At 36.8% G+C, this 15679-nt stretch overlaps 1 protein-coding gene and 1 non-coding gene across 2 annotated transcripts in view; both read right to left on the reverse strand.

Annotated features, from left to right (window-relative positions):
• The window catches only part of Plcxd3 (phosphatidylinositol specific phospholipase C X domain containing 3), a 169698-nt gene that overhangs the window by 120347 nt on the left and 33672 nt on the right, over window positions 1-15679 (reverse strand). The gene's annotated exons all lie outside the window — the stretch shown is intronic.
• On the reverse strand, window positions 5597-5733 carry LOC111756999 (small nucleolar RNA SNORA2/SNORA34 family). Its single transcript, XR_002791385.1, has one exon. It is a non-coding gene; the product is annotated as a small nucleolar RNA SNORA2/SNORA34 family (small nucleolar RNA).

Consider the following 15679-nt stretch of genomic DNA (forward strand, 5'->3'; position numbering starts at 1 on the left):
CAGAGCCACCAGAAGGAGAATGGGGAAATGATACAGCAAATAGAGGAAAGAAGTCAGCACAAGGTGCACTAAGAAGCAGGTTGTGAGAACTGAGCCTGTATCGCACTGGAGATGTCTAAGATGTTGCTGAACGTGCCTCAAAGCTATCTTACGCGGGGATTGAAGAGGCCGTGAGATTTAACTATCTGTTTCTTCTCTTCAGTGACTAAAGATCTTCTCTCTACCCTACTATTCCATCTCAGAGTCTTTATCAAAAAGGCTTTGGTAAGCACAGATATGAGAAGTGCCAAAGGATAGGAACGGGGCACCACAATGTCTGCTGGGCTGTGCATTTTAAAGTGCTGAAGACACTGCCAAGCACCTTCCTCCAGAGAAATGCTATGAACACTAAAGCCTTTTATCATATTAATTCTAAAGAAGCCATCAATGACTTTCTTTGGAGAAGTAAGACACAGAGCAAAAGTGTAGTAAGGAAATCTACATTCAGAAATAGAATGCTGAAAACAAACTGAAAGAAAAGAAACCAACTGAAATCTATGGTGCTCCATTCTTTTTTCTACCTTCAAGACCTACACTCTGATATAGCTTGACTTCTCCTGAATCAAGATGTTGAAGAAGCTAGGCAAAAGTAAGGATGAAAAAGAGGCTTGGCCAGATACTATGTGACACACTGATAGAAGGATAGCAGACAACCTGCTGATTTTCTTTCAAGTCTGAATTAATAGGAAATTAACATTTATAGCATCATAGATGCAAAAGCTCCCAGGTGGCAGTTATATTATCTCTAAACAATCTTCTGTACTCTATTTTTCAAAGGTCTCTGAGATAAAGGACATAAGTTTAATTAGCAAGTTTCAATTGTCAAAGAATTAAAATTTAACCTTCTATTTGTCAGTAGTTTAAAAAGGAAGTTTCCTGGGTAGTGACTAGGAAAGATGACTATCAGAAGAGCTACTATCAGGTTACACATATTGTATAAGCTTAGCAACACAGATAGAAGTGGGTTGAGTTTTTCATACAGAGTGTGCTATGGATTGGGTTTACAACATCCCCAGAACTCTCATGTATTCAAAGATGAGGTCTGCAAAAGGTGGCTGGGTTATGACTGCTATGGGTAAGTTCAGAATTGAATGGGCTATTAGCAGGTGGAACCAAATGAAGGAAGTTGATCAGTGGGGGAGGGCGCCTTTGAAAGGTGTGCAGTCTCTCTCTCTCTCTCTCTCTCTCTCTCTCTCTCTCTCTCTCTCTCTCTGCCTGTGTGTGTGTGTGTGTGTGTGTGTGTGTGTGTGTGTGTTTGGCTCTTTCTTTGCTCCCTTTAATTCTGGTCACCATGAGGTGAGCAGCTTTCCTGCTTCTTTCTCCTCTGAAATGATGATGTTTCTGCCTTGGAGTCAGCCAACCACAGACCAAAACCCTCGTGGGCCAAAATAAGTATTTTTCTCTCTGCATTGTGTATGTTGTATATATCAGGCATCTTGTCCAAGCAACAAAACATGATTAATACTTCACACTTCAGGTCTCTCCAGCAGCAAAGAGAAAAGCAAACTGACTAGTTTCCTACTCTTCTCTTGTTAAAAGTTTCTATAGAAACTCCTTATTAATGACACATTTTCTAAACACAGATCTTCTAAGCATACAGGTGTCCTCTGATGGCTGCTACAGATTCTCCTTCGTCAGGTATGTGGAGCGGGGCTGGAGGCATTAACTAATCTTTGCTCCAATAAAGGGTTCCATGGGTAGAGAGGAAAAGAGAAAAGAGCCATGGGGAGGAAAAGGAGGACGGGGTAACAGCACAAATATTTGGAGAAATGGAAGCAGAAAAAGGACAAAGAGGAATAAATAGGAAGCTGATTCTCAACACTTGAGTTGAGGGCTCTTGCTATCTCTGTGATGAACTAAGAAGACACTGGAGTGCAATGCCATCCATCTTCATCTCTGGTCTCAGATGTCTTCCTAGGCACACATAGGCTGCCCTGGTTTACAAGTTGGGTGACAAATGTAATTTGGGAAAACAATGTTCTTTTGGTACATGTAGAACAGAAATTTTACTTCTAACAGATTTTTCTTAAAATACCAAAGGCTTGAGACTTACATATATCTCAAGGTATCCCGTACTATCTCAACTAAAAGTAGAAATGAAAATATATGTTTTTTTTTTATTTTTTGGGTCCTGAGATACATATGTAAAATTTCTTGTAAGCCAGTGAATGTTATGCTACTAGAAACATTTAGAATATTTGCCATAGGATGATTTATGGGAATGTCATAGAAGATCTCTGCTTGAGGAAAGAGATGTGGGATTGCACTTACAATTCAATTTAATTTATAGTTAAATACTTATTATTGAAATGTGAGCACAAAGATGTCAGCAAGGTCACTTATAGATGGGCAAAGATAACAGTTATAATGCAAGTGCTATGCCTAAGACTTCCTGAAACGCGCTGAATTCCCAGGAACATTTGCAAAACATTTCTGAAGAAAAATAGAGTGATTTTTTTAGTCTGGATGAGCTCCTTTTTTAAAATAACTAATTGTGTTTGAAAATTAAGATTGAATCCAGAGTCTTCACACTGTCCTACATTCCTGTATCTTTATTTTGAGATAGGGTATTGCTAAATTGTTAAATTGTTCAGTTGAGCTTGAATTTACAATCCTCCTGCCCAAGGCTTATAGAGTTCTGGGGCTGTAGATAGTCACCATCATGGCAGCTTGAGCTGTTTTTTTATTTCGCACTGAGTATTAACCCCTGATTTTGGGCATCAGTAAAGGACCTGATGCACTCGCCTACTGAAAAGACATTGAAGGGAAACAGCATCCTAACAACCAGCTTTATCTGGGGTTCTTCTTCTTTTCACATTTATTACTTTATTCCGAAGTTTTCAGATCATAATTTTCTTTAAACAAAATAATTGGCTGGTTCACTGAAGAGTACGATAACATACCATTTCCTTGTTTGGTTGGGGCTTCCCAAGGTTTTCCAGGCTCTTATAGTAAAATATCTACCCAGACTTTAGATGAGGACAATTTTGTGGCTATGCTGGAGGCATTCAGATTTTGATTGCCACACTGTTTGCCAGGTCTTGCTTTTCTCAGAAAGAATTCCTTTCCTAATTGAAATAAAACTGAGCTAAAATACATTGCTAGAAGAGACTCAATGAGGAAAGTAGACAGAGAAGCCTAATTTCATCTCCCCAGTTTATCTTCCCCTTGCTCACCATTCTTGTCCTTCGAACTTCTCTGATTTCATCCTTTGTTAAATTTCTTGTGAAAGTTTGAGCCAATATCTCTTTATTCTGGTTAGTCCTCTTCCATTAGGAATTCAAAAGTGCAAAACCTTAGTAACTACTAAGGAACAGCAAAGGGGAAGTGATTGTATGTATGTGTTTGTGTGTGTGTAAGGTTGGTTAGCTTTCACCAAAATCAGAAAGTACATTTGAAATGACAAAATTTATAAATAGAGGCTACGAGGCTATCATCTTGGCAGATCTAAAACCAGTAAACAACTGTGAATATCTGTAACTCAGGACAAGGGGCTTGTGTTCCTGCTGCTATGAGGTATGATCAAGTTATGTGATGAATGTTCAGTTTTTTATTAGAAAGCACACATGTCCCGTAGTAGGATTGTCACAATCCCCTTCTAATACTTCTTGTTTCAAGCACATTTATCTTCCTGTTCTTGTGTTTTTCTGAAGCAGTTCTGGAAATTCTATTTCATGAATGTATTTAGTTGTGTTGTGGTCGCTGGGTTAGTGTCCTGAATGATCCAAGACATTTGCCTTTTTCATCATTTTTACTTTAAGGAAGAGACAGAAGTCTCATGGTGCAAAATCCAATGAATAAGGAGAATGAAGACGCACTATGATGATTTTACTGGCCTGCTTTCCATCAAAGGGCACTCGATAGCAGCATGTACTACACTTTTGACGATATCTTATAAAGACACTCATGAAAGGGGACTCCAGAACTGCTTCAGAAGATGGCAGAACGATGAGAGAGGTGTGTTTGAAGCCAGTGGGAGTATGTTGAGAAAGATTAATGCTAATATGTCTTCTACTGTATTACATTTTTAAAATTTAAATTTATTAGTACATGTTTAGAGTAAATAATAATCAGATATATCACAGAGATTTTCTGCATAAACATCATACATCTTAGTACTTCTTACTTCCTCTTCTCTCACCTCTTTCCCCCTCTCTGCATCCCCTCCCATTGTCAAAAGATATATTTCTGTGTTTCCTACTAGCTATCTTTTATTTTGCTCTTTAAATTATTCATCCTTTTAGATATGACATTGAAAAAACAGGGTAAACTTTCATAATATATTTTTATGATACTTGATAAGGTGACTTTCCATAGAAGCCAGAGAATATACAAATAGCAAAAATAGGGTCAAATACGACTTTCAAGTAAAAAATCACAAAATCAGTCACAAAAGCAATAGCACACGCTCAAGTTCCCCCGATCCCATTTTAAAAGCATCTCTTCATGGAGAACTTCAAGGTCAGTGTGGGCAGAAATGCATTTACTTAAAAAATAGTTAATTATTTTCCTGAAAAAAGCTGGCAAGCTCAGCCAGAACTGAAATTTTAAATACCTTTTACATTTTAAAGAACATACTTCCAAAACTGCTACAGCTAGCTCTAGCCTAAAAAATTACATGCTTTATATTTTATTCCTTTTCTTTTTCTTTTTAATTAACAAATAAAATGTGTATATGATATCCTTAAGGAGTATAGCATGATCTTTCAAAACAATTTATAAATTATGGAATAGATAAACCAAGCTAATCAACAGGCATTCCCTTACATGTCTACGATTTATTGGTGGTGAGAAAACTTACAATCTGCTCACTGAGATTTTTTGATACTTTATTTTAAAGAGAATAAAACAAAATATAATAAAATGAAACAAAACAATGGTAATGATTATTGGATTTCAAAAACAAGACAGTAGGAAATCAACCATAGTTAGTGTAGTGCACATTATTTTCCTCTAAATAGATGCTCAGACCAATAGACACAGGGATGCAAAGTCAATCATATGGCACAAACAATAATTTTTTTTTTTTTTACTTCAGTTGCCATATCTCAGAAATTTCAGGTATGTGGCTTCTAATTTCCTCTTTGTATCTCCTGGACTTGTTCTGGGTGAGATAGAGCCTTGCAAAGTTAAATAAATAATATAAGCATTAAGTTACCTCTTTACTCCAGTTGCTATCATTTCAGAAATTTCAGGTGTGTGAATTCTAATTTCCTCTGTGTCTGTGTATTTTGGACTTGTTCTGGGTGGGCTGGAGGTCTGCTCCTTCATCCTGACATTTTCCAGCGTCCTCAGAATCAGCGGGTTGCCGAGTTCTGGCTGTTTCCTGCATTGGCGGCCCAACCTGTGGTGCAGGGGATCGAGCTAGGCACCTGGGTTCCTCTGATCCGAGGTTCCCAGGGTGATGGAGAGGTGTGTGGTGGCTGCTCATTGGTGTTTCCCTGATGGCAGTGGGCCTCTAGGAATGTGGCTTGCTGTCCAGGCCTGTGGTAGTAAGCTCACCAGGGGACGAGGTTTCTTCTCCTCCAGGTGCACAGTGGCGGGCTCACAAGGCGGGGATTGCTTCTTTTTAATGAATTGACCAATGCATTTCTAAAATTCTGAAATGGCCAGCAGACCATAGAAAGATAACTCTTTAGGCTCCCGATTGAAACCAACAGCTTTAGAAAACTGCCGGCCTTGATTCAGAGCCATTACTGACTGAAATTTTGAGTCTACTGCACTTTCTAGTGCAGATGCTCATTGATTTAAAATGAGGTTACACGTAGATAAACCAATTTTACGTTTGAATAAATTGAAAATGTATTTTAAATTTTGTTATTTTTCAAAAACAATTTTATTGAGGTATAACTGACAAACAATGCCTAAATTTGAAGTCTACAGTAAGTTTTATACACATCGTGGGCCCATTATCCAATCACAGTAATAAAACACCATGATACAATCACAATCATTTACCACCTCCAAAGATCTCTGTGGTCTTTTATAATCCCAAACAACTGCAATCAAACAGCCACTGATAGGGAATAAACTACAGATATAAGACGTAAAATAGGTGGACCACAGGGAATTATGTCAGTCAAAAAAAACATGAGAGAGTTCTGTACTGCATATCATGAACTTGGGAAAAGATGAAAATTCAAAACTAAAAGCATGGTTTCTATTGAATGTATACCACTTCTACACCATTGTATAGCTGGATATCATGAGCCAAGACATGATATCTAAGGTACAGCCTGCATACAACCCATTATTCTACAATAAAACACTTAAACTCACTCTTCCTTCCTAACTGAAACTTGGATACTTTTGCCATCATTACCCCAAACCCACCAAATCTCCCAGTACAAATTCAACTTTTTTAGATTTCACACAGAGGACTTCCCAGTTTCTGCCAGAGTCTGTTAGAACTCTCATATCAAAAAGCTAACACGAATGTCTCAGACTTATAACCACATGTTTTGCCATTATGTTCACGGTTTTCTGTCTTCCCTATCTGACCTCTGGGAACTGGTTTCCTTGCTATCTTTTTCCTTTCATGGGTCCACATTCACTTAATTTCTCCACTTAGTCTTTCTTCTTTTATGGCAGAAGTGCAGACAGATGTAGATTTAAATACTGGCTAAATGATTTTTTAGCAATGTTTAACTTGAGCACATTATTCAGCTTAGTTAATACTTTGTCTCATCTATAATAAGAATTTTGCATAGCTGTTTTGAGAAAGAAAAATTATTTATATTTTCCAAAGAAGCTAATATATTATCTACCATAGGATAGATGCTAAATACACTTCCTCAAAGGAATGTAAAAACCATTTCTATACAGACTTCAGTGCTTGGAGAATTTTTGTCCCAATCTATTCCCCTCAGAGAGAACACATTTCTCAGAGTTCCCTCCATTTGTTAATGCTAGTGATAAGAAGATTCTGCTGTAACATACAAGGCTATGGTCCAATTATGTGTCATTTTTAGAGTCTATCCAAAACAAATATGATTTTTAGGCTTCGGTCTTTCAATTTTTCAGACATTCAAGTCTTCACAAGAATTTCTGTCGACACAAGAAAAACATCTTAATTGATAAAGGTTTGTGTCTTCCAGGAAATCTGCTAAATTGTATAGAAGAACAGTTCATTCCTTTGAAGGCTAGGAACAGATCACAAGGTGTACTGACTTAAGTAAAAAAGTGTCTTCTCAAAATTTGTCTACCCAGAACCTCAGAATGTTACCTGATTTGGGAATGCAGTCAATGCAAAGTAACGTACTAAGATGATACAACAGTAGGTTAGAGGAATTCCTAGATCTCATGGTTGCCATCCTCTTTAGGCTACCATATAAAATATTCTAAACTGGTATTTTAAACAATAAAGATTTCTTTTCCATAGTACTGGGGGCTGGAAAGTCTAAGATCAAGGTGCTGACAGATTTAGGATCTAGTGAAGGCCTGCTTCTCAGTCACAGGTGGCACCTTCTAGTTGTATCCTTACATGGTAGAAGCAACTAGCTAGCACCCTGGGGTCTTCTTTATTTACTAAAGTACTAACTTAGTTAATTTTCTCATTGTGGAACTTTGTCTCATTGTGGCAAAATTCCCATCACCCAAAGTTAAAGGAAGAAAAGTTTATTTCAGTTCACAGAGGTTTCAGTCCACAGTCAGCTGGTTCCAAGAACAGCACAGCAGTAGAGCATCACGGGAAAAAACAGTGCATGGTGTGGCAAGCAAAGGCAGTGAGCCTTTCTCTTTCCTTTCCCGTTTATTGCAAGCAGGTGACAAACCTATTGGTTGGTGCCACTCATACCTGGGGCGGGGGTTCTTCTTTCTTTAGTAAACCCCTTCTACCTAGAACTACACTAAAAAAACAAAATCAGCAGACTAATTTAGGATCAAACACCCTTAATCCCAGTGTCACACAACCAGATTCAGCTAGCTCCACAAAACTGCAGGTAAAGAAACAGACACCACGGCTTAGTCTTATTCAAGGGAGCTCCCAGGCTCCTCTAGATGACTGGAATTCAGGAGTTCTAATTTTCTAACAGGGCCTACGTCCAGTAAGATGGCCCACCTTTGAGGGGTTTGTACCTATGATAATGCTTCAGGTACAGTCCTAGGTGGACACTCAAAGTTGGTTGTATTTGAGAGAAATTTGATTCCAGAAGAGTACGTGTATATCCAAACTCGTACCCTTCAAATTCCTTTCACCTGTTTTTTGTTTGTTTATTTGTTTGTTTGGAGACGTCCCAAGTGGTTCGTGCTCCTAAATCCTATGTGGTACATGAACACTGAGAATATAGCAGTTCACTCACTGGAGCAGAGCAATAGAAGGAGGATAGCCCTGAGCATACCTAAGAGACGGGTCTTTCCAGTTTTCTCTACACCAAGGTATTTCAGCTCATTCTCTCTCACCTCAAGATTATGTTTAATAGTTTTAAGAAAGAAAACAATGATAGAAACACAGGGCTGCTTACTCTTATTGAAGAATTATAAAGAGAAACAGTGTAGATATGGGGAAAAAAAAGAAGCAGGCAGATCAATTCAGGAGACAATTCACCACCATTATAACAATGCTGTAAGAGAGAAAGACTGCATGGCAAACGCGAGTGGTGCCTAACCAGTCTGCAAGGATTGCTTTCCTCCTTCCTCTTGACAGCATTAGAGTGGTGAAGATTAGTCAGGTCATAGAGGGTGGAGGTGCTCAAGATAAACACTTTAGAAGGCTGTTTTTACATGAAGAAAATACCCGAAGCTTTCGGAATTCAGTAATTAAAGAATTGAATATAAAATAAATAAAGGACACAGTGAAGAGCTAAAGAGTTCCCAGTGGAAATCAAAGAAATTGAGAAGTTGAAAGTAAAATCAAAATTCATAAAAATATAATTATAGGGGTAAAAGGCAGGAGAAATGTGATCAGGATGAATGACAGATGTAAATAGTTTTTTACCTTGATCAACAAATAAAATTCGTGACAAAAGTAAGAAAGTTTAATAATTTTAATTCAATAAATAGTAATACAATGCTGGCTTTGTGCTAGTTATAGTGTCATGTGCTGAGAGCCAGTGATGAACAATAGAGTGACTTAAAGTGTGTGGGCAGGACAGCAATGCTAAACTCCCCTAGAAATCTGAGTGCTTTTCTTGGCACTATGAAAACTTAAAAAACATAAATGGGTTGAAACTGAAAAACAGGTGTCAGAAGGAAATGACTCAAATGTATCTATTTTAAATAACTTGCATTTATTTTAGAAGTTATAAACATATTTAACAGAGAAAACTCCTTATCAGATCTTGTTGAATAATTTATTTGGAAATACTTAGGTGTTTTTTTTTAAATACATGCAACATACACACACAACACATTTCTAAGTTAAAATAAAGTAATATTTTTCAGCATATCTGTTCCTACAATTTATTTTCTTATTTATCCTTTGTTTAGACATTGCCATAGAATATGGCTTGATTTTCTTTTTTTTTTCATTTTTCTAAGAAAATTTCTTTTCTTGAATTCCAGCTATTCTTTCAAATGTCCATAGAGAAAAATAATAAAGTTTAAATTAAGTAACTTCCTTTTCTTAGTCTCTTCCTTGAGGTTCAAAGCTGCAGAGAGCATCTGCCTTGAGAAGACAAATGACAAAAATAACTTCCAGCCACTTTGTGTTTGAACAGGTTAGGAAGATTTCATATCTTGAGTCTTCCAAATGTAAATGGTATTCAGACTAGAAAGAGGAAAAAAGATACTCTCTAGGATTTCTGCAATGCAGTTTAAAAATTCATACCCCTAAGTATGGCCAGACCATGTATTTCAAAGCCCTGAAATTAGGTTCCTTTACTTTAAATTGAGGTGAAATATTAATTGGCATAACCTGGAACCTAAAACACAAGGAGTGTCACAAATGAATAGTTACAGTAATACAAGCCAAAATTAATCTTACTAGTTTTGAGAAAATGGTAAATTCATATGCGTAAAATACATGGACCATGTCACCACACTACTCATGCCCCATTAGCATATCAATGTCAAGTTAATATTCCTAAAATGTCAAATTTGTGAGACTAATAAAAATAAGTCACAGTCTTTGCTTTCAGACAGCCAGCTGGGTAGATGGCAATCTCTTGCTTCCTTTAGCCATGTTCTACTCCATTTCATCAGAGACACCTCCCTACTATGATTCCTCAATGTCCCATCATGTTCTTTCTAGGTGTCAACGTCTTTAGTCAATAATGTGACTTACCTGGTAGATTCATACCTATTCTCATCAGCTTTCTTTTGGATCCAACATAAAGGTTACCTCTATAAAGGGTATAATCAAGCATCAGTATTCACTGAACATCTATTGTGTGCCTCTCATTCTATTAAGGTATGGAGGGAAAGAAAAGGAGAAATGACTAGATAATTAAACACAATTCCTGTAATGATCTAAAAGTAGAGTTCAAGATGGAGCATCAGCAATAGCTTCACATCAAAGTCAGAGCTAGCAAACGGCTTATCTATGCATTGCAGAGAGAAAAAGAACTAAAAATGAGATCCCAATGGCCTATTTTCCAACAAAGATACATGCATACAGAATATAATGTAGTGATACGCAGTCTCCACTAGAACAGCTTTCTTGGGTTCTTTGTCTCCCTGTTTGCTTTGTAAGCCTGTCAGATGCAGGAAGTTTTCATTTCTAGCCTACCATGCTGTTAAATTTGAATATTGTTGGCTGAATTCTAATATACTTCACCTTTGTTCCTGTTAAACTGTATCTAAACTCTTTAAAATATGGGTGAATAAAGGCGAACACATGTGAAGTTTAATTTTGACGTGCATGATTCATATCAATGTGCTCTCATCTTTCGATATGTGGGTAACTGGATTTATCTTTTTTAAAGTTTATGTCTAACTTTTAATTTAGCGTCATTGTACTCTTGGTGAGCCAGAAATTAAATGTGTTCCTATAAAAAGTAATTTGATCAAGTGAGTCATTATTACTCTGTAAGAATTGAAAGATGCATGATCATATTTGTGATGAAATTATTATGTTTATAAACTACAATTTTGTTTGAAATCTTTGATAAATGGATTTCATGTACTATCACCAAGTGGTTTACAAGTGTGCATTTTGTATTGTAAGGTTCTTTTTATGGATGTACAAAGTGATTGGAGCTACTCTTTGATTATTTGGGAATTATCCTTTTTCCTTGTTGCTGTTGTTACCTAGATGCTTTATATCTTTGATCAAAGAACTTATATCAAACTCTACCTTCCAAATATGGTAAATTTTTATTTTTTATATTTCATTAGCAAATAAATTTAGAATGTTCTCAGTAGTGCTGACTCTGTGTTCTGGAGAAATTGCTTTATTATTTTCTGAAGGACTCAGAGAGTATCTGGACTATGGAAGATTCAATGAATAATCAAGTTATTTAATAATTTTGGTATTTTATTAGTTTATAGAAAAATAACTGAAACAAAATTGACCACCTAGGTGTTGGAACAGACTTCATAAACTGACACAGTACACAAAACTACAAAGTGAATACAAGTGTGTTATGCATTAGGAATGAAAGGAAGAGAATCTTAAATTTAAAAAGTTTATAGAAGCAGCATAACACATGCCTGAAATTATTTCCTTCCCTTCTCTCCATCTATCCCTTCCTCTTATTCCTCCCGTCCTTCCTTTTTTCCCTGCTTTATCCATTTTTCATTTCTGTTTTTAGCATCTTACTAAAGATCAGGAAATTTTCTCTTCTACTTCAAAAATGTGTGAAGGTTTGGGAGAGAATAATACATTTTTAAAGTAATAATTCTTCACTGAGCCATTGCAGTGCCTTTCATATACATTCAGAAAAAATTTCCTCCTTTATTACATGAGCAGTAAAACCACAGTGGTTTCTTTTATTTCACGTCGTTTGGTTATCACTGCCTCATTTATTAGCCTACAATGATATTTATACTCGTAGCTTTGTTTCTATAGTATCTCAAAGGCTCCTGATAATCTTTCAGATAATTGGAAAGAGAAAGAGAGATAGACAGACAGACAGACAGACAGTAATGAATCACTAGGGTTATTTGAATGTGATAGAAGTTGAAGCAGCTTATTCTATTTTCAAATCACAGCAGCAGAACAGTGCAGTGTTGTGGTCAGGACCTAATCATAGTCCACTGCAACAGTTCACTCCCTCCCTCATCATAGAGATGACTCAAAAATTAAATTTGTGATAATTTGGTCCCATATTTCTATGTTTTCCATTAACAGAGTCCATTTTATTTTAGGTACCAAATCCACTAACAAAACAAGTGTCTCATAATTGGCAACTGTTATCTACCTAGAGTCTTGAGTATTTAAAACTTTCTCAATAGACTGAGAGAGCCTCAAGTCACAAGTGCAACAGTCAAGTGTTTCAGCAAGATGATTAGTCCAGGCAGTAGCTGCCATACCCCTGTAAAGGACAAGCAAAGTTATGAGTCACAATATTTAGAAAAGCTAAAATTAGATGTCTGCATCAGGCCAGTGAATCAATCCTAGTCCATATCCATATTCAGTCCAAATTCAGTATTATTTCCTCATGAGTAATTATGCTACAGACACAGTTGGCATTGTATCACAGATTACCAGGGGAAAAGAACTAGTAAGTTAATAAAAGGTCATAAAATAATGAGACAAGTAAAATGTAGTATGATCATAAATATAACTTGAATATATTTTCAACACATAAGACAAGCCAATGGAAGTGTTTATGGGCAACTGAGCAGTCCTGGAGCTCAAATGATTAATCTGGGATGGAAATAGAAATGTGTAAGTTATTTGCATATAGGTGGAATTCAGTGTTTTAGGAATAGCAATCTCATATATAGTAAGAGAAATGGTCCAGGATGAACCTTAACTATAGTATTTAGAAATTTGATAGTAGTGGAGGATTGAAGAAAATTGACTTAAGAGATAGGGTAAGGTTCATCAGAATTCCATTTGAAGAATAAAGTGTCTTCCTAAAGAAAGAGCATGTGCTCAATTTTATAAAATGTTGCTAAAATAAAGAAAAAAATAATGTTCATTGGCTTGACCAACCTAGACTTAACAGTGACTTAGGGAGGGCATTTTTAGTAAAATGGGAGGACACTAGTCAGATGGACTTAAGAATGAATGGAAGATAAGAAGTTGAAAACAGCATGTTAGAATTCTGAGAAAACTCATTTATTAGAGGAGACAAGTTTATATACTATACTATCTTTTTACAATCCCATTGTATGTAATAGTTGTGGTCTCACCTAACCCCTTATCAACCTGTAAGAAAATGCAGCAGATTGATCATCTTAAAAACAACAAAAATTTATTTTTGAAAGCTCTGGAGACCGGAAGTCTGCAAGCATGCTACCAGCATATTTGGGTTCTGGTAAAAGTCTTCTGGATGGTAGATTGTCAGCTTCTCATTATAATCTTTTGTGGACCAAAGAGGACAAATGAACTCTCTGAGGTCCCTTTTTATAAGGATATAAATTCCATTTCTGAGTATTCAACCTTGTCACTTATCTAAGCTACTTGTTGCTGAGACAAAATACTCAACACCACTGTTAAATAAGGAAAAGTTTATTTGGCTTACAGTTTGTAGAGGGTTTAGTTCATAGTTGACTGTCTCCAAAGTACAGTGGCATGGCAGAGGGGCATTGCAGAGAAGAAACAGTTTATTACAGTTAGAAGGCAGCAAACAGCATGCTACAAGAAACAAGCTACAAGCTTAGCAACCCTCTTTCTGTTCCTTATATCTTATGCAGGTTATCTACCCTAGGGTGACTAGCACTCATGCCTAGGATGGGACAGCATTAAACCTAGCAGTGTACCACGAATCAATCCCAGAACTACATCCTTGATCCAAGTATCACACACTCTAGGTCCAGCCACCTCCAAAAAAACTTCACCTAAGACTGCATGAAGCTTTGGGGGCACATCTAGTTATGAGCCATAACACCACCTAGTTACTTCCCAAAGGTCCATCTCTCTCTTTTTTTTTTTTTTTTTTTTTTTTTTTTTTGGTCCACCTCTTGATTACTTAAATGAGGAGCTTAGGGTTTCAACTGATGATTTTGGGACTGGGGCACAACCACGCAATCCATGACATTACCTCAAAAATAATTTGTCATATTTTGCTTTCTTCTCCTGAAAGGATATTCACAATTCTGGTCTTTGTTTGCTTTTTCTTTACAACCCACCTTTACATCTTCTTCAAGCTCTTCCTAGACCTTGCTGAAGAGATGCAAACGTTCCTTTTTCTGTGTTGCTAAAGTACATAGCACAATAGCTTGCATTACAGGCTATGGCAGGTGTCACACAGGGAAGCTGCAGTATTTTCTCTAAGTTTTTCTGTGTGGTACATTTTTGCTTTAGCCACAGTCTTTGTTTTCCTTGTTTCATTTTTTTCTTCCAGCCATTGCATTCATTTGAAGGGCTATCTTTCCCTTTTGAGTACTTATCCTTGCAAAGAGATTTAGGCCTTCTAAATCATTAACAAAATTAGAAAAAAACATTTTAATGTAAATATTTTATTATTGATTATTCTTCAGGCATTGCTTTAGACACCTGAGCAATCAGAGTTGTGTGGTTGAATTGCCACTTGTAGTTCAGTCCAACATCATACCTATTGCTGGTCACAAAATGACTGTTATCCCACATGTTTAATCTGATAGGGTTCCTCACTAGTTTAACTTGACAAAGAACTTTGATCTAAAAAGCTCTATGGTCTATACTTCCAGGACATAGGAGACTCCACTATTAAGTTGTCACAGTTTGGGTTGATCTTAATTATTTATTAAAGAGCTCCCAAGATGACACCCCTCAGAAATAAATATTAGTGCGCTTCCAATTCTGTGGACCACAAGCAGTAGAAAAAGTCATTTATGGTACTAATACTTTGTATACTGTAAATAGTATAATGCATATGCTAAAAATAGACATACATATGATGAGATAAATAAAAGAGCAAAGATTCTATTTGCCTTCAGACTTAACTTTCAAAAATTGTTTCTGCTTTCCCTGGCTATTGTTTATCTTAGTACTCAAAAGATGCTTCTAATTTGAAGATTTATGTCTTACTGTTCTGGGGAATGCTCAGCATTTTCTCTTTACACAGTCTCTGTGCTTTCCTTTTTGTATTTGTAACATGTGCATGTTGGGATTTCTGGATGTATCTTCTGTGTTTCCTAACCCCTCCCTCATTGTTTTCTATACCTGTGTTGGATTAAGTAATGGTTAAATTGGAACAGCCAGATGAAATGAGTCAGTGTGATTATTTTGGATGTGGAAAGCCCACCTGAGGATTGTTGCCAACAGCATAAAAGGAGAACTGATGGGGAAGATAATATGCAGTTGATTCTCCTGGAGAAGCTTGTCATGCTAGTTTTCCTGATATGAACTAAGGTGTTATCATTAGAGGAGTTGGGTCCTTGCTATTGCTGAGGATGGCTACAGTGTTCTTTGGGAGAGCTCTGGTCTTTACCTTGAGCGTTGCTTCCTGGCTCCAGTGTAGGTCTGTCAATCTGGTGGCACAGCTCTTGCACCATGCTGGTGCCAACTTTTTGATTTCCACCACTGGCATTTGGGCCTCCCCAGTACAAATCCTTGATGTGGACTCTTATGGGTTAAGAACTGGTGGTCGGCTTAACGCCAGATAGATTG

This window comes from Cavia porcellus, unplaced genomic scaffold, assembly GCF_034190915.1.
Source record: "Cavia porcellus strain 051 isolate PalLab524CR breed Dunkin Hartley unplaced genomic scaffold, mCavPor4.1 scaffold_11, whole genome shotgun sequence".
NCBI lineage: Eukaryota > Metazoa > Chordata > Mammalia > Rodentia > Caviidae > Cavia > Cavia porcellus.